The sequence below is a fragment of the Tachyglossus aculeatus genome, chromosome X4 (genome assembly GCF_015852505.1).
Source record: "Tachyglossus aculeatus isolate mTacAcu1 chromosome X4, mTacAcu1.pri, whole genome shotgun sequence".
NCBI classification, from domain to species: domain Eukaryota; kingdom Metazoa; phylum Chordata; class Mammalia; order Monotremata; family Tachyglossidae; genus Tachyglossus; species Tachyglossus aculeatus.
This window is the reverse complement of record NC_052098.1, coordinates 48493609-48511930: the sequence shown is the minus strand read 5'-3', so window position 1 is coordinate 48511930 and position 18322 is coordinate 48493609. Positions and strand designations below refer to the sequence as shown.

General features: G+C 48.2%; 1 long non-coding RNA gene across 1 annotated transcript; it reads left to right on the top strand.

Annotated features, from left to right (window-relative positions):
• Positions 1-12105: 12105 nt before the first annotated feature.
• LOC119948218 lies at positions 12106-17086 on the top strand. Its single transcript, XR_005456632.1, has 3 exons — positions 12106-12204; positions 12704-12775; positions 16720-17086. It is a non-coding gene; the product is annotated as an uncharacterized LOC119948218 (long non-coding RNA).
• The last annotated feature ends 1236 nt before the right edge of the window (positions 17087-18322 follow it).

Below are 18322 nucleotides of genomic sequence, written 5' to 3'. Positions count from 1 at the left end.
GAGAACTAGTTTGGCAGATGTGTGGAGGCGGGGAGGGCCTTCGAGGCCAGGGGTAGGTGTGGGCAAAGCACTTTGGGAGAATTCAATGCAGCAGAGTGGGTAGGCACACCCCCTACCACAAGGACCTTACAGTCTGGAGGGGGAGACAGACATTAAAAAAATTACGGATAGGTACTGTACACCTCCGGTACATGCTTATGCACATCTACACAATTATGTTTAGAATATTTGTAGGTGCATAAGTCTTTTGGTGGCTAAAAATAGCCAAGTGTTTTAGAATTGTTTGTGACTACCTCTTCCAGGAAATTTCTCAGTTGAGGAAAACACAAAAACAAAGGCAGGATTATTTTATCTAGGCAGAATGGGATGAACAGAGAAGCCACAGTGTTTAGAAGGCACATCTTGTCAAATTTAAACAATTAGTGATATTTTATTGAGCAACATAGTGAAAGCAGAGTACTCTACGAGGTGCGAGAGAATATAATGCAGTAGAGTTGGTAGACACGATCCCTGCCTTCACAGAGCTTGCAGTCAAGCATGCACATAGGTAAATGCTTAACAAATAATTTATTCTTGAGGGCACTGGACTTTCTCTCTGGGGTGCATTGCTGCTTTCTGGCTGCTCTGTGTGATAGCCTCAGATAAAATGTTATTATTAATTCTATTCATAATAATAACAACAGCAATAACAATGCCATTTATGTACCAAGCCCAGTGCTATGCCAAGATAGATTAAAGATTTTAATACAGCCTTTCACCACAACGGCTTTCCTGAATAATTTCTAATCTCCCTACCTATACATCCCTCGGAAAGCCACTTCAGCTCTTGTTTGCCACCTAAGCCTCGGGTCCTCACAATGAAGAGGGTCTTTTTCATAGTAATTGTTAAGTACTTTCTATGTGCCAAGCACTGTTTAGAGCACTGGGGTGGATACAAATTAATCAGGCCAGATGCTATCCTGGTCTCACATCTCTAATTAGAAGGAGAACAGATACTGAATCCAGTTTTGCATTTGAGGTACCTGAGGCATGGATAAATTAGGTGACTGGCCCAAGGTCACAAAGCAGGGATTGGTGGGGCAAGGATTAGAATCCAGGTTCTGTGACTCTCAGGTTCTCTTTCCACTAGGCACCACTGACTCTTGATCTTCCTGTTACTGAGCTCCATCTTCCACCCAGCTCCAGGAATTGTGGGGGTCCCCAAACACCCCACACCTGGGCCTTCACCCTTCTGCCCCTTGGGCCAAATGTGAAGTTGGCTTTGGAATTCAAGAAGTGCCGAGACCAGGCTGGTTACGTAAGTGGGAGAGATGGGGGCTTCAGTGCAGCTGCATTTTTTGAGCACTGTCTTGTGTGCACAGTCCTCTATTATGTGCTTGGGAGAGTACAATACAACAAGAAACGTCATTATGGGCAGGAAATATGCTTACTAACTCTTTTGTATTCTACTCTCCCAAGCATTTACTGCAGTGTTGTGCACAAAGTAAGTGCTCCATAAATACCATTGATGATGATTTCCTCTTTTTGAATAACCAATTACTGACTACCAAAACCGTCTTTTCTAAATTTTGCAATTTCCAGGTTCACATAAGGTCAGTTTCCAGAAACGTTCCCTGAACGAGGTAAAAACGCAGCCCAATTTACAAGGCTTGTCTCAGGCTTTTTTTTTACAAATTCGTGACCTATTTCATGAAGTAATGGGAAAAATCTAATTTTGTTTGCAGTTTTCCCCATCCCTTTGAAAGCCTAACATATAGCTTCATCAATTTACTGACTGCTTTCTCTCTCTCTCTCTCTCTCTCTCTCTTCTCTCTCTCTCTCTGTGTGTGTGTGTGTGTGTGTGTGTTGTAGCACTGTGCTAGTCACTTGGGAAAGTGCAATACAGCCAAGTAGGTGGACGCAATCCCTGCCCACAGGGAGCTTACTGTCTATAGGGGAAGGCAGACATCAAAATAGATTTCCCCATCGGGGAAATAGTAGAGTATAAGCATATTTACCTAAGGGCTGTGGACCAGAGTGAGTATCAAAGAGCTTAAGGACTACACAGACAAGTATGAAATTGATGCAGAGGGAGTGACAGAGAGGGGCTTAGGATACAAACGTAGATTTGGTAATCAACTGTGTGAGATGGTAGTTGAAGGAGTGGGAGTGAATGTCCTTAAGGCGCTTGCTCTGTTGCAGGAGGACTGCACTTTGGAGAAGGATCTAATTGAAATTGGAAACCAGATTGTAAGCTCTTTGAGGGCAAGAATCACATCTATTAACTCTATTGTACTTTCTCTAGGGCTTAGTTCAGGGCCCTGAATTACTGAATGGTTGGAAAAGCAGTCTTCCATCCAAATATTTCCTCTAATGAATTGTGGTGTAGAAGGGAGAGACCGTTGTCCATCCATCAACAAGATTGATTGAATATAGGCAGAGCCAGGTCTAGTCTGCCGAGAGACACGAAGAAAAGAATGCCACAATCCCGGCCTCCTCCACTTCTAAGCTGTCTTTATTATATTACTGTATTAACATAATATAATTGTATTAATTTATTAGAAAAGTGCTCTGCACATAGTAAGAGCTTCATTAATACCATTGACTTATTGATTGATTGATTGGCCCCTGCCCTTACAATCTAGTTAGGTTGCCGCCTTTCTTCCAAATCCTCTCCTCTGTCTACCTTTTCTGTCACAGAGAAGCAGCATGGATTAGTGGAAAGAGCGTGGGCTGGCAGTCAGAGGACCTGGGATCTAATCCCAGCTCTGCCTTTTACGTGCTGTGTGACCATGGGCAAGTCACTTTTGTGACAGCTTTCCCCACCTCCTGCTGGACCTAGCATGGAGTGCTAGTGCCCAGGAACAGCTCCGGCCTTGACTACCCCCGTCAACCATGCTGGTCTCTCAGAAGGGGAAATCCTCAGGGAGTGCACATTGCTCGTTTCCCATGCAACCTTTGCCCCTGCCAGGGGGGTGACTGGATACATGCATTAGAGCAAGGGAACTCTATAAACCTGCCTCCCCCGAATCCTCTAGGGAAGCCTCTCCACTTAGTCACTCACTACTCAATCAATCAGTCAAATCAATCAACAGTATGTTTTGAACACTTATGTGCAGAGCACTTACTGATCTCTTGGTAGAGTATCTTAGAGTTAGTACAGTTAAAAGACACAAGGCCCTGTCATACAATGTATTGGGAGCTGGACAGACACTAGTATAATGAGCCCAGGTCTGGGAAGAAGCAACAGAGTTTAAATGTGTGTACTGTGTATAGATATATTTGCATGCACACAAACGCACGAACACACATAAGTACACCCGCTGGAGGAGCAGCATGGCCCAATGGAAAGGGCACAGGCCTGGGAGACAGATGACCTGGGTTCTCAATCCCAGCTCTGCCCACTTGTCCTGCTGCATTAAAGGCAAGAGTCCCCGCACGGTAAGAAAAATGTTTCAAACTTTCTCTCGCATCTCAGATAATTTTCCAAAAAAAAACCTACTCATTTTACAATGAATTCACTACAGTGAATTCCCAATCTGGATTTAGAATTCTCCCCCTGACCCTATGCAGAAAACACCCTCCCCCTTTCGACAGTGAAATTTGAAGGGCAGAGATCGTGTTGGGGAGACAGATTTGAAGCAGCCACTGCAGCAATGGCTTGACCAGCCTTTGGGTATAGTTAAGTGTTTACTGCGTGGCAACGTGTTGCCCTCTGGCGGTCCTCATTGAGTAAAGCACTTTGCCCTCGCAGCCTCTCAATCTCCTCACTCGTATTCACTCTAGTCGCATTAATGAGCGCCTTACTGTGTGCAGAGTCACAGTAAATAAGCACCTTGGGATAGTAAATTCGGCCACAGATAGAGACACTCCCTACCCACAACGGGCTCACATTCTAGAAGGGAGAGACAGACAACAGAAAGGAACCAAGTAGGAAGGCAACAAGAGCATCAAAATGGGATAACTAGAGATTATAGTTATGCACACATCATGAAAAACAATAAATATGTACAAATATGCACAGGTGCTGCTGGGGGTGCGTAAGAGGTACAGCAGACGGAAGGGAGGAGGGGCGATGGGGAAGGGGGGAGGAGCAGAAGAAAAGGGGGCTCATTCTGGGAATGCCTCCTGGAGGTACGCTGTCAGTTGGGCTTTGAAACAGGTGAAGAGAGCTGGTTTCGCCGGATGTGGGGAGGGAGGCCATTCCAGGACAGAGGTAGGATGTGGGCCATTAGGTCGGACGGCACAGGGACAGGTTGAGAACGAGGCCCAGTGAGGAGGTTAGCAGCAGAGGAGCAGAGTTTGCCGTGCTGGGTTGTTGAAAGAGAGAAGGGAGGTGAGGTAGGAGGGGCAAGGAGGGAGACCTTTGATGCCAAAAGTGAGGAGTTTCTGCTTCATGAGGAAGGCTGATAGGCAACCACTGGAGATTTTTGAGGGGGGGGGGGTTAATATGCCCAAAGCTTTTCTGTAGAAAAATAATCCGGTCAGTGCAGTGAAGTACTAGACTGATAAACAATAATGATCAGTTATTAATAATAAACTCTCTTACTCTATCGTAATCCCTCCTCGATCTCCAGCTGCCTTTGACACTGTTGACCCACCCCCTTCTCCTCAACACGCTATCCAACCTTGGCTTCACAGACTCCGTCCTCTCCTGGTTCTCCACTTAATCTCTCCGGCCATTTATTCTCAGTCTCCTTTGCGGGCTCCTCCTCCCCCTCCCATCCCCTTACTATAGGGGTTCCTCAAGGGTCAGATCTTGGTTCCCGTCTCTTCTCTATCTACAATCACTCCCTTGGTGAACTCATTCGCTCCCACGTCTTCAACTATCATCTATACGCTGATGACACCGAAATCTACATCTCTACGCCTGCTCTCTCTCCCTCCTTTCAGGCTCTGGTCTCCCTCCTGCCTTCAAGACATCTCCAGCTGGATGTCTGCCCGCCATCTAGAGCTCAATAGGTCCAAGACTCAACTCCTTATCTTCCCTCCAAAAACCCTGCCCTCTCCCTCGACTTTCCTGTCACTGTAGACGGCACTACTATCCTTCCCGTCTCACAAGCCCGCAACCGCGGTGTCATTCTCGACTCCGCTCTCGCGTTCACCCCGCACATCCAGTCCGTCACCAAAACCTGCCGGTCTCACCTCTGCAACATCGCCAAGATCCACCCTTGCCTCTCCATCCTAAACTGCTACCCTTGCTAGGTTCCATCTCTCATCCTATCCCGACTGGATTACTGCATCAGCCTCCTCTCTGATCTCCCATTCTCCTGTCTCTCCCAACTTCAGTCTATACTTCACGTTGCTGCTCGGATCATCTTTGTGCAGCAACGCTCTGGGCATGTTACTCCCCTCCTCAAAAATCTCCAGTGGCTACCAGTCAATCTACGCATCAAGCAAAAACTCCTCACTCTCAGCTTCAAGGCTTTCCATCACCTCGACCCCTCCTACCTCACCTCCCTTCTCTCCTTCTACAGCCCAGCCCGCACCCTCCGCTCCTCTGCCGCTAACCTCCTCACTGTACCTCGTTCTCGCCTGTCCCGCCGTCGACCTCCGGCCCACGTCCTCCCCCTGGCTTGGAATGTCCTCCCTCCTCAAATCAGCCAAGCTAGCTCTGTTTTTCCCTTCAAAGCCCTACTGAGAGCTCACCTCCTCCAGGAGACCTTCCCAGACTGAGCCCCCTTTTTCCTCTCCTCCACCCCATTCCCCCGCCCTACCTCCTCCCCCCCACTGCACCTGTGCATATGTTATTACTCAATGTATTTTACTAGTACATATTTACTATTCTATTTATTTTGTTAATGATGTGCATCTGGCTTTATTTCTATTTCTTCTGGTGACTTGACACCTGTCCACGTGTTGTGTTTTGTTGTCTCTCTCCCCCCTTCTAGACTGTGAGCCCGTTGATGGGTAGGGACAGTCTCTATATGCTGGCCAGCTTGTACTTCCCGAGCACGTAGTACAGTGCTCCGCACACTGTAAGCGCTCAATAATGCGATTGAGTAAATGAATTAATGAATAAATGTTATTGTTCTCCTTGCCTGTTTTATGGTATTTGTTTTGTATTTGCTATGTGTCAGACACCGTAGATAAGTACTGGGGCAGAGTACAAGTTTATCAGTTTGGCAACAGTCCATGTCCAGCATGGGGCTCACAGTCATAATCCCGATTTTACAGATGAGGCATCTGAGGTGCACATAAATTATGCAACTTGCCTAAGATCATGCAGCCGGCAAGAGGCAGAACATGGATTACAACCCAGGTCCTATGACTCCCAGGCCTTTGATCTTTCCACTAGGCAAGACTGCTTCTCAGTTGGGATCCTTCTCAGTTGAGCCCGGGCTTAGGAGTCAGAGGTCATGGGTTCAAATCCCGGCTCCGCCAATTGTCAGCTGTGTGACTTTGGGCAAGTCACTTCACTTCTCTGTGCCTCAGTTACCTCATCTGTAAAATGGGGACTGAGACTGTGAGCCCCGTGAGGGACAACCTGAAAATCTTGTAGCCTCCCCAGCGCTTAGAACAATGCTTTGCACATAGTAAGCGCTTAATAAATGCCATTATTATTATTATTATTATTATTATTATTATTATCCTCATGTTGGACAGGGACTGTGGCTTTTTAATCATCCTAAATCTTCCCTAGAGTTTGGCACTTAGTAGGCACGTAATAAACATCATTATGACCTTATCGATAACTCTTGAAAATGGCATTTAATGCAATCCTATTGTCTGAAGACAACTAACATGGGGATATGAGTGTTGAAGGTTCTGGGGCTGTATATCAGATTGAAGTTGTTCAAAGCAATAGACTGCCAACATGGCCTTATTTAAGGGCTGAGAACATTTAGTGGAGTTTAATTTACCTGTTTCTTTTTCTGCCTCCTCACGAGATCTTTTTTCATAATCTTTTTCCTAGCTAGTTGTGTATGTGTAAATGTATCACATCAACTGGTGCTCGTTAGTACAACTAACTCTACCCAAAACATGACACATTCCGTTAGGTTGAGCACTTAATATTTGTAGAGCACTGTACTAGGCACTTGGAAGAGTAGAATACAATAGAAATAGGGGACTCGTTCCCTTCTTATAATGACGTTACAGTACAGAAAGGGAGACAGAAATCAACATGAATAGCCATTAGTAATTGGATATGTCACATAATAGTAATAATGATCGTAATAGTGTTATTTGTTAAGTTCCAAGTGCTATACTAAGCACTGGGGTAGATAACAGAAACTCAGGTCTGGCTCAAGTTCCTGTCCGACATGGGACTTACATTCTGAGGGAGAACAGATATTTGATCCCCATATTACAGCTGAAGAAACAGAGGCATATCAATTTGAGACAATTATGTAAGTATATGTAGATGTAAATCCCCTCCTCAAACCTGTGCATTTAAAAGATGATGACGTATTTTATTCCATGCCTAATCAAAAATAGATTTGATTAAAAACATTAAAAAACATTTTAAAAAACCCAGAATGAGAAATCAGACATGGTAGTCTCAGTGGAAAGAACACATGACCTTCTGCCTCCCAGGTCTTCGTTCTATCTACTAGACCAAGCTGTTTCCCATAGATAGAATGGATGTAGTAATAGCTGCATTACTAGGGAGAGTGAAAGACGATTTCTTGGAGTCAAATTTAAGGTCTAATATGCAAGCTGAGATTCAATAGCCTGCAAAGGAGAAGCGACAACCAGGACCACACTGACTCCAGGGCCACCTGGAGACCAAATACAGGAAAACGCTCTCCTTTCAGAGAGGCTTGTGGTGCCGGATTACAAGGAGATCAGCCTGGGCATTTCCCATCCCAAACAGGTTTATCCTGCTGGCTCACTGCAGAGGGAGAGGGCTCACACCCCGGGAGGAGTTTTATGCTGGAGAGAAGCAAATATCCGGAAAGCAGGGGAGCGTGCAGATTTAAAGTTCCCGGAGGCTCTGCACAATGTGAGCGCTCAATAAACACAATTGAGTGAATGAATGAATGAATGGAGGCACACACTAACACTCGTGACACGTGTCTACCTCTGGGCTGGGTAGAGGGCCCAGAGCGGGGGTAGCCTGCTGGCCTGGCCAGGAGGAGAGAGGCCGGAGTCCCAGAGGCCGGGGCGGGCATCCTCTTCTTCCTCCGGGCAGAGCCTCCCGAGTCACAGGGAGATGCCCCTGCCCCCGGCCATGTCTTGGGCATCCCTCTGTTCCTCCCTTCAAAGCCCTACTGAGAGCTCACCTCCTCAAGGAGGCCTTCCCAGACTGAGCCCCCTCCTTCCTCTCCCCTCATTCCCCTCCCCACAGCACCTGTATATGCGTATATATGTTAGTACATATTTATTACTCTATTTTACTTGTACATATTTACTATTCTATTTATTTTATTTTGTTAATATGTTTTCTTTTGTTGTCTGTCTCCCCCTTCAAGACTGTGAACCCGCTGTTGGGTAGGCACCGTCTCTATACGTTTCCAATTTGTACTTCCCAAGAGCTTAGTACAGTGCTCTGCACACAGTAAGCGCTCAATAAATACGATTGAATGAATGAAAGGGCAGAAAATCTCTGCTCAGCCCTGTAGGATTCAGGTGCCACTGTGACCCCTGGCCCGAAGGATGACCTGTGTCTCACATATGAGAGGTGTGAGCTCCCTCCATCAGTGAATGTTCAGCGCTCCTTTACTCCTTGGCCACTACCACGGTGTTTTTGCTCTAGGACAAGAAGCCTCCCTGCATTTGCACCCGCGGTTCTCAGACCCAAGTCCATCATCCCTAGTTGGTTTGGCAGGATAAAAATATAATGATAGTGATTCTAAAATAAAGATGATAACATTTAGTAAGTGCTTTCTAGGTCCTCAGACTTAAGTGGGACAGGGAGTCTGTCCTACCTGTGGGCAGGGACTCTGTCCTACCTGATTAGCTTGGAACTAGCCCAGTGCTTAGAAAGGTGTCAATAAGGAAGGAGTGGGTTTTAATCCACCTTTGACAGATGAGGTATCAGAGGCGTCGAGAAGTTAGGTGATTTGCTGAAGGTCATAAGGACTGGTGGCAGTCCTTGGTGATTCATTCATTCGTTCAATCATATTTATTGAGTGCTTACTGTGTTCAGAGCCCTGGATTTAGCGCTTAGAAAGTATAATTCAGCAACAAATAGAGACGCTTCCTCCCCAAGAACGGGCTCAGAGCCTATGGCTACAGTATGCACACATGGCTACCCACTTTCACATTCCAAATCCTGGAACCTGGACCGAGATTAAGCTCCCATTGCACTCATTTGTCTATTCCAGCCTTTATTTCGATAAAGAGATTAACAGCCACATAGACACACAGGCCAAGAAAATACTCAGAAACTTGAAATCTTTCATTAGAAAACACAAAACCAGGAGAGATAGAAGTCAAGAATAATTGAGTCACCATATCTGCATGAAGCGGTGCATTTGTTAATGGTTATTGTCTCTATGTTTCCACTTGTTAGGGAACCAATATGATCGAAACCCCAGAGGGAGGGCGAAGGAAATGCTCACGTGCTGGGTAAAGATAACCCTTGACGAAGTAACGGCCAACAGAACTCCCCAAAGAGGCATGCTCAAAATCACTTCAGAGTTATCATCTCTGCTTATCTTTGATAGGAAATCCATCCATCCATCAATCAATCAATCTTATTTATTGAGCGCTTACTGTGTGCAGAGCACTGTATAAGCGCTTGGGAAGTACAAGTTGGCAAATCCATGGAGAAGCACCACTCCTGAATGGAGATAGCCTGGGCCTGGGAATCAGAGGATCCAGGTTCTAATTTCGGCTCTGCCAGTTCCCTGCTCTGTGACCTTGGAAAACTCACTTCTCTTCCTCTGTTTCCCAGTTTCCTAGATTGTAAAAGGAGGATAGGTGTTCTCCCTTCTTCTCAGACTGTGAGCCGCAGGCAAGACAGGGACTGTGTCCGACCTAATCAGGTTTGACCGATGGCAGCGCTTAGAACCTAGTTTGCCACATAGTAAGCGCTTAGTAAATGTGCGCTTAGTAATAGCGCTTACTGTGCACCTACAGTGTGGGCAGCCCTGTGCCAGAACGAATGCCATTTCCTTATGGAGCATGTAGAATTTCCAGGATGTTTCATTTCCAAATTCCATGTTTCCCAGAGTTTCAAAAAACAACAACCCCGATTCCTGGATCTCCATAAAGCCAGGATTAGAGACATGACCTTCTGCCTCCCAGGTCCTTGTTCTATCGTCTAGACCATGCTGTTTCCCATAGATAGAATGGATGTAGTAATAGCTGCATTTCTAGGGACAGTGAAAGACGATTTCCTGGAGTCAAATTTAAGGTCTACTCTGCAAGCTCAGATTCAACAGCCTGCAAAGGAAAAGCGAAAACCAGGACCACACTCACTCCAGGGGCACCTGGAGACCAAGTACAGGAAAACGCCCTCCTTTTAGAGAGCCCTGTGGTGCTGGATTACAAGGAGATCAGCCTGGGCATTTCCGATCTCAAACAGGTTTATCCTGCTGGCTCAGTGCAGAGGGAGAGGGCTCACAATGCGGGAGGTGTTTTAGGCCCGAGAGAAACAAATATCCGGAAAGCAGGGGAGCGAGTGTATTTAAAGATCCCGGAGGTACACACCAACAACACTCGTGACACATGTTCAACACTTACTACTTACCCTGTTGTACTTTCCCATTCACGTGGTCCCGTGCTTAGCACACAGTTGGCTCTGGGCGCCATTAGTGCAGGGTTCCTATCATCTACCACTATCGGACTCTGAAATGATCCCTGAACATGGCTTGCCACAAAGGAAGTGATCCATCGACTAGCGTGTGCCAAGTACCAGGAGAGCACAGCGTCCATGAAACCAAGGATGAATTAGGATTCCTGGGGAAGGAGGTGGTCCACAGTGTGAAACGTAGCTGAGTGGTTGAGGAGGATTTGGATGGAGTCGAGGCCTGCGGAATTGGCAAGAAGGAGTTCCTTGGTGACCAGGTGTGAACTCCCTAAAATCTGCCCTGCTCCTTCCTGGTTCCTTGCTTCTCTTGCCCCTTCGTCAACTCTCCCATATTTCCCAGCGGTATCTCAAAAAGTTATCTCCCTTCTCCTCTCGAAAGCCAACCCCTCCACCTGCAACTTATCCCATCCCTCAGAAGCTTGTCGAAACCCTTGCCCCTCCCTCCTTCCCTCCCTGACCACTATCTCCAGCTGTATGCTTTCCAGTGGCTTCTTCTCTACTGCTTTCAAATATGCTGATGTCTCCCCTAACCTAAAAAAACCCCTCGCTTGACTCCAGGGCTCCCTCCACTTATCGTCCCATCTCCATTCTACCATTCCTTTCCAACCTCCTTGAGCAAGTTGTCTACACCCACTCTCTCAAATTCCTATCCACCAATTCTTTCCTTGGCCCCATCTAATCTGGCTCCTTCCCCCTTCACAGAAACGACCTTCTCAAAGGCCTCCAATGATCCCTGACTTGCCAGATCCAGCAGCCTCTACTCCCGCCTAATCCACCTCGATTCTCAGCTGCCTTAAGCACTGTGGACCACCTCCTACTCCTAGAAACATTACCCAACCTCGACTTAGCTGAAATTGTCTTTACCTGATTCCCCTCTCATCTCTCCGGCAGCTTATTCCCATTCATTCATGGAAGCTGCCACCCCCGCCGCCTTCACTTCCTCTCCTCCAATTCCCTCCTTGACCCCCTCCAATCCGGCTTCCATCCTCTTCATTCCACAGAAACTGCCCCCTCCCAAGTCACCAACGATCTCCTTCTTGCCAAATGCAATAGCTTCTGATCCTGATCCTGCGCCAACAGTCAGACGACTTCGACACAGTGGACAACCCCCTTTTCTTGGAAACAACATGAAATTAATCATCTCCACAAAGACTCTGAGCAGGAGATGCTCGCCGCACCGCCTCTGGACACACTAGCTCGTAGCCCCTGAGCCCAATTGACTCTGGCCACATGTCTGAGCCTAAGGTCAGGTGATCCCCCGCCTACTCGGAACAAGCCCCGCCCCCTTCAGAATATCTCCTCCACGTGCCGCCTCTTCCACGTCAAGACCTTCCCTTAATAATGGTGGCCATGGCGACGGCCCCCCCTCCCCCGCCAACTGCCGGGCCCTGCTTAACTGACAGAGCTGAACAGGGAAGATTTGCACCTACTAGGCTCTAGTCGGGACCCATTTGATTCGGGGAAACCTACATGAACTGACTTCTCGGAATCTTGCACAGAGTCTGTGATCTAACCCGACACTGGTGAGAAGAGTCAATGAGTTTGGGGCCGGTGGGTTCCCCTCGGCGGCGGGGGGGGGGGAGCTTTTTAATGGGGACCACAAGTCCAGGGCGGGATCCAGGGGCTGGCTGTTTGGGGAAGGATCTCGCTCCAGGCCTTTCTGGGGCCCGTTACCCAAAGGCCAGTGCTCCCTATGCAGGAGCGGCCGGGCGCGGGAGGGTATCGATGGAGCGCTTCCTGTGGGCATAGCGCTGTACTGAGCACTGGCAGAGCACTCCCCGTTGGGATTCAGGCCCAGTCCTCGCCCCTTGGTTAGGTCTTCTGATCTAACAGTGTCACCGGGGGGGTGGGGTCGGGGCCTGGGGCAGACCCATCGCGAGCGACGAAACGATAAAGCAGGACACAGTGTCGGGCCCGGCGGGGACCGATACTTCATGGAGAGAGAGAAAAGTGGCGGAGAGCGGGGTGCTACTGCCCGTCCCTTCTGACGGCAACTTTTCCCACCGGTCTCTTTCTTTCCAGAGCCACCATGGCGTAGCGGGCCTGGCAAGTCCGGAGGCAGAAGGGATTCTGCACGACCTGGTTGAGAAGGTGGTGAGTTGGAGGGGGAAGAAAATGTTCCCGGTTGGACAGGGATTGTGTCCATTGTGTTTACAGTGATCTAACTCCGTGCTCTGTACGGTGGTTGGCACTTGGGCATCTTGTCTGCTGAGTGACCTTGTACATGTCACTTTGCTTCTCAGGGCTTCCGTTACCTCTTCTGTAAAATGGGGATCAACTCTCTGAGCTCCGTGTGGGATATGGACTGTGTCTAACCTAATTGATTTGAATCTGCTCCAGGGCATAGTACCGGGGCGGGCATAAAGTAAGAGCTTAATAAATAACATATGAAAAAAAAAGGAGGAAGGAAGGGAGAATCCACGTGAGGGAGGCGGCCCAGCTTGCCGATTCTGGCCTTTAACCGATCCAGCCCGCTCTTTCTTGAGTGTTTACTGAGAGAAGATTGTACCGAGAGTTTTCCGTCCCCTTCGGCACACTCATATGACAAGGATACTGGAGGAAGTCAGCCTGAGGGGAGAGTCAGGCCCAGACGAGAGGATGACGAGGGGAGAGGCAGACAGGGGGTGAGTCAGGTCGGGGAGGCCCAGATACGGGTCGGTGAGAGGGGGACAGACAGACAGGGAAGAGTCAGACTAGGGGAGAATCAGAAGGGGGAGGTTCCGACTGGGGAGAGTCGGATGGGAGAGGGTCAGGTAGCCCCCTCTCCTCCTAACGGCATTCACTGAGCAGAGCGGGTAGGAGGCCTCTATTTGACCGTTGAAGATGGCGTCAGTCCCAGCTGCGCCGCTTCTTCAAGGAGCCGCCGGTTCTTTCCAGGGCAGGATGTGGGGGTGGGCTGCCACCTCCCCCACCGTCAGTCCTCGGGAGGGGGCGGGGCCAGCTCACACACACCCGTCAATCAGCGGGCGAGAGAGAAACTGCCTGGCCCAGGCGGGAAGGGGCGGAGCGAGCTAGCAATGGCGGGCCATCAGCGAGCGAGAGAGGAGCGGCCGGGCCCAAGGTGGGCGGGGACAGAGTGAGCACACAAAGAGCAGCCAGTCAGCGAGGGAGCGGGGTAGGAGGAAGGGGGACGCGAAAAGCAGCCAATTGTGGTGGCTCCCCGACGCCCCTCCCCCGTGTCCCCCCGGCCCCGCCCTCCCTGGAGCAGAACTAATCGAGCTCGTCTTGGGCGGGGCAGGCCGGGGCTGAGGGGCCGAGAGCAGCAACGCCATTTCTCTTTGAGGGCGCCGCCTGATAGGCCTCCCTGCCTGGATGAGGTGGCTGGGTTGAAAGGCGTGGGGCTGCCCCACAGTGGGGAGTCTCTATGACTGGGTTGGGGAGGGAAGGGAAGACGGGGGCCGTATGCAACTGCCACTCTCTTCCTGGCCAGCCTGCCCAGCCTCCCCTTCCCCCTCTTTGTCTAGCGCTGTCTCGTCTGGGACGTCACCCAGGGTCACGTGACGGGGGCAAATCCCATGCCCCCCGCGGAACGGTACAGTTCGTTTAGGACCCACGATGTCTTCTCGGGCGCCTTGCCCATCGGACATGGGCCGGGGACCTGGAGGGCATCAGGGCCGGAAGACCGTTCTCCTGGGGGCCACAGGCTTTCTCCCTCCTGTTCCCCGCAGAGGGTGATAATCGCAATAATAATAAAATAATAATAATAATGATAGTAATGATTATAATAGTGCTAATAAGAAGGACGGTAATAATAGTGATAATTAAGGTGAGCAAGAGTGAATCCATCTTGTGACGTAGAAACAGTCAGATGGGTACCTGTATATGTATATGAACATACACACATATGTGTGTGTTTGTGTTTGTACACGTGAAGGTATATGCATGTATTTACTCCTCTTGAATGGATTAAGCATGGAATAAAACCTTTCCGCTGTATACAGTGCTGGTTTACAAGTTCACTTTGAACTTGTCAGCGAGTGACCGACGCAGTGGGTGCTCCCAGTTAATAAGGGCTGCCCGGGGTGGGGGAGGTGAATCCACAGATCTCGCCCCAGGTGATCAGGAATCTGAGGGACGTGAATCCACGGATCTCGTCCAAGGGCAGCAGCAATTTTTGGGTGAGGTGAATTCTTTAGTAGGCTGGGGAGTACAGGCAGGGCAAACATCTCCGTCGGTGTTCCTGACAATACTAATAATATTCATAATAGTAGTGGTAATAATATTAATAATAATGATAATAATGACAATGGTATTTGTAATTTACTGATTATGTGACAACCCTCTACTAAGCGCTGGGGTAGATACAGGGTAATCAGGCTGGACACAGTCCCTGTCCCACGTGGCTACCCGAGGGGACTTATGCCCTCAGAAGAAGACACTTAACACTGTGCCTCAGTTACCTCAACTGTAAAAGTGGGGATTAAGATTGTGAGCACCATCTGCGACAGGGTCTGTGTCCAACCTCACTCGCTTGTACCTACCCAGCGATTACTACAGTGCTTGGCACGTTGTAAATGCTTAGAAAATGCCACAATTATTGTTATGATATATACATATTAGAAAAAAACCACCCGTATGCCTGGCTCAAAGGAAGAAGTTAACAAATAACAAGCAAATCCAAGTCTACCTAGGTCCTATTTTCAGAACAAAAGGTAATGTCCGAGGGATCGGAAAGGTTTCAAAGCTTGTATTTGCAATAACTCATACGACAACCCAGAAGAAAACAGAAACGTGTCATGCATAGGTTGGAAGAAACACTTTTATAATAATGATCAATCAATCAATCAATCGTATTTATGGAGCGCTTACTGTGTGCAGAGCAGTGTACTAAGCGGTTGGGAAGTACAATGATAATGTACAATGATAACCAGAAGCGTTTGTTAAGCGCTTACCATGCGCCAAGCCCTGTTCTAATTGTATCAGTTTTGTGGTTTATCCAGTCTATGCTGCTTTTTCATTTCATTTTGGAAAGGCACAGAACAGATATGTACACCTCCGGGCTCAGTGGAAAGAGCACGGGCTTGGGACTCAGAGGTCATGGGTTCTAATCCAAGCTCCACAACTTGTCAGCTGCACGACTTTGGGCAAGTCACTTAACTTCTCTGTGCCCCAGTTCCCTCGTCTGTAAAATGGGGATTAAGACGGTGAGAACCACGTGAGACAACCTTGATTACCTTGTATCCCCCCATCGCTTAGAACAGTGCTTGGCACGTAGTAAGCGCTTAAAAATGCCAACATTATTATTATTATTATTATTATTGCTATTGTTATCATTATTATTATTATTATTTAATGTTACTCAGTTTGCGCTAAAGAGAAACCTCTGTCAGTTTTCAGAAATACGGAAGAACATCAACCCTATTACTACTACGAACCAATCAATCAATCATTTCCACTTATTACATGTTATTGTGTTCCAGGAACTGTAAAGCGCTTGGGAAGGTGCAGCTTAACAGAATTAATTGGGAGATGTGATCCATGGCCATAAGGAGGTTATGGTCTACTGCGTGCAGAGCACTGCACTGAGTACTTGGGAGAGGAAAATAGAGGCAGTAGATAAGATCCTGCCCTCAGGGAGCGTAGAGTCTATTGTGTGAGGACGACACGTGTCATTGTCACGAGACTTGACTGAGATATTAGTCCTCCCTGGCCTCCCCTAGGCTGCGAAAGATCTATCTCTCCTGATTCCTGTTCCCCTTGGATGAGATCCTTGGATGCCATTCACCCAGATTTCTGATCCACTGGGGCAAGATCCCTAGATTCGCCTCCCCTGCTGGGCAGCCCGCATTAACCGGGAACTTCTACTGTGTCAGCCACCCGTTGACAAGTTCAAAGTGAAACCAAACCACCAACGTATACAGAGGAAAGCGCTATTCCATAGTTAGTCAAATTGAAAAGAAGGGGTGAAAGGGTATACACAGCGCTATTCCATTGTTAGTCAAATTAAAAAGGGGTGAAAGTCTACACACACACACACACACACACTCACATACACAAATTATGACAAATGTAGATATCCATCTCATTGTTTTCCCCAGGTTCCTGCAGATGGATCCACGTAGGAGTTCGAGGAATCCGGCTGCCCGCAGCACATTGTCGTGGCTCAAGTCTTAGGCGCTTTAGCTGCGGCCTAAGGGACCAGTTCTTTTCCCACTTTGTTGGTTGTTTGGCGCGGAGGGTGTGGGGGGGCTGCAGTCGGGGGTCCTGATTCGCTGCTCTGATTGCCTGCTGTTCTTAAACCCATTACCGGGTAAAACCAGGGGAAGCCGTTAACCCGCCCCGCCCCGCCTCCCCTGCGGGCTCATCTAGCATTCTTTCTACCGCCTGACAGCAGGGCAATTCACCACCTCCTCAGACTCCTTTGGAAAACAATTCTGTTTCTCCTCAAATTCTTCCTCATTAAAATTCTCAGACAAATTAATTTCTTCTCTAATGCCTTCTTTGGTATTATTGCTTATCGGGTAAAATAAACCCAACAACTACAGTGTTTTAGGAAATGGCTTCTGTGTTACAAGACGGATTCGTTCTTCCTCACCAGACATGTGTCCCTTATCCTAAAAAAACTCTCCCTTGACCCCAAGGCTCCCTCCAGTAATCACACCATCTCACTCCCACCAGTTCTCTCCACACTCCTTCAGCGAGTTGGCTACACCCGCTGTCTCCACTTTGTCCCCTCCAATTCTCTCGCTGACCACCTCCAATCTGGCTGCAGCCATATTCATTCTACTGACACCATCCTCTCTAAGGTCACAAATCGTTTCGTTCTTACCACATCCAACAACCTCTACCCCAACCTAATCCTCCTTGACCTGTCAGCTGTCGTCGACACTGTCGACTGCTCTCTTCTCCTGGAAACATTTTCCAACCTTTACTTCCCTGACTCTCCTGGTTCTCCTCCTATTTCTCTGGCTCCTCTTTCTCAGTCTCATTCTCAGGCTCCTCCTCTGTCTCCTACCCATAACAGTGGGTGTCTCTCGAGGCTCAGTTCTGAATCCTCTTCCATTCCCCATCTATACCCTCTCCCTTGGAGAACTCATTTACTCCTATGGGTTCAAATCCCAGCTCTCTATGGACGATTCCCAAAACTCTCTCTCCAGCCCTGATCACTTTCCCTCTCTGCAGTCTCGAATTTCCTCCTGTCTTCAAGGCTTCTCTCCTTGGATGTCCTGCCATCCTTCAAAGAGCTCAGTAAGTGAGAAGAAGCATGGTTCAGTGGATAGAGCACAGGTCTGGGAGTCAGAAGATTGTGGGTTCTAATCCCTGCTCCACCACTTGTCTGCTGTGTGATCTTAGGTAAGTCACTTCACTTCTCTGTGCCTCAGATCTCTCCTCCATAAAATGGGGATTGAGAGGATTGAGACTGTGAGCCCCATGTGGGACAGGGCCTGTGCCTAACGTGATATGCTGATTTCCAGCCCAGTGCCTGGCACACAGTAAGTGCTTAACAAATACCACTATAATCATTACTATTATTTATAAATAGGACTGATGTATTGATTGATTGATCGAGTTGAGTCTCACTCATATTTCTATCTGAAAGGCATCCACTGGTTTGAGGGTCTACACATCCCACTTGATCTTGGGTTCGCCCATAAATCCCTCTGAGAGTGAGAGAACCTTCGTCCCTACTGGGACGAAAGA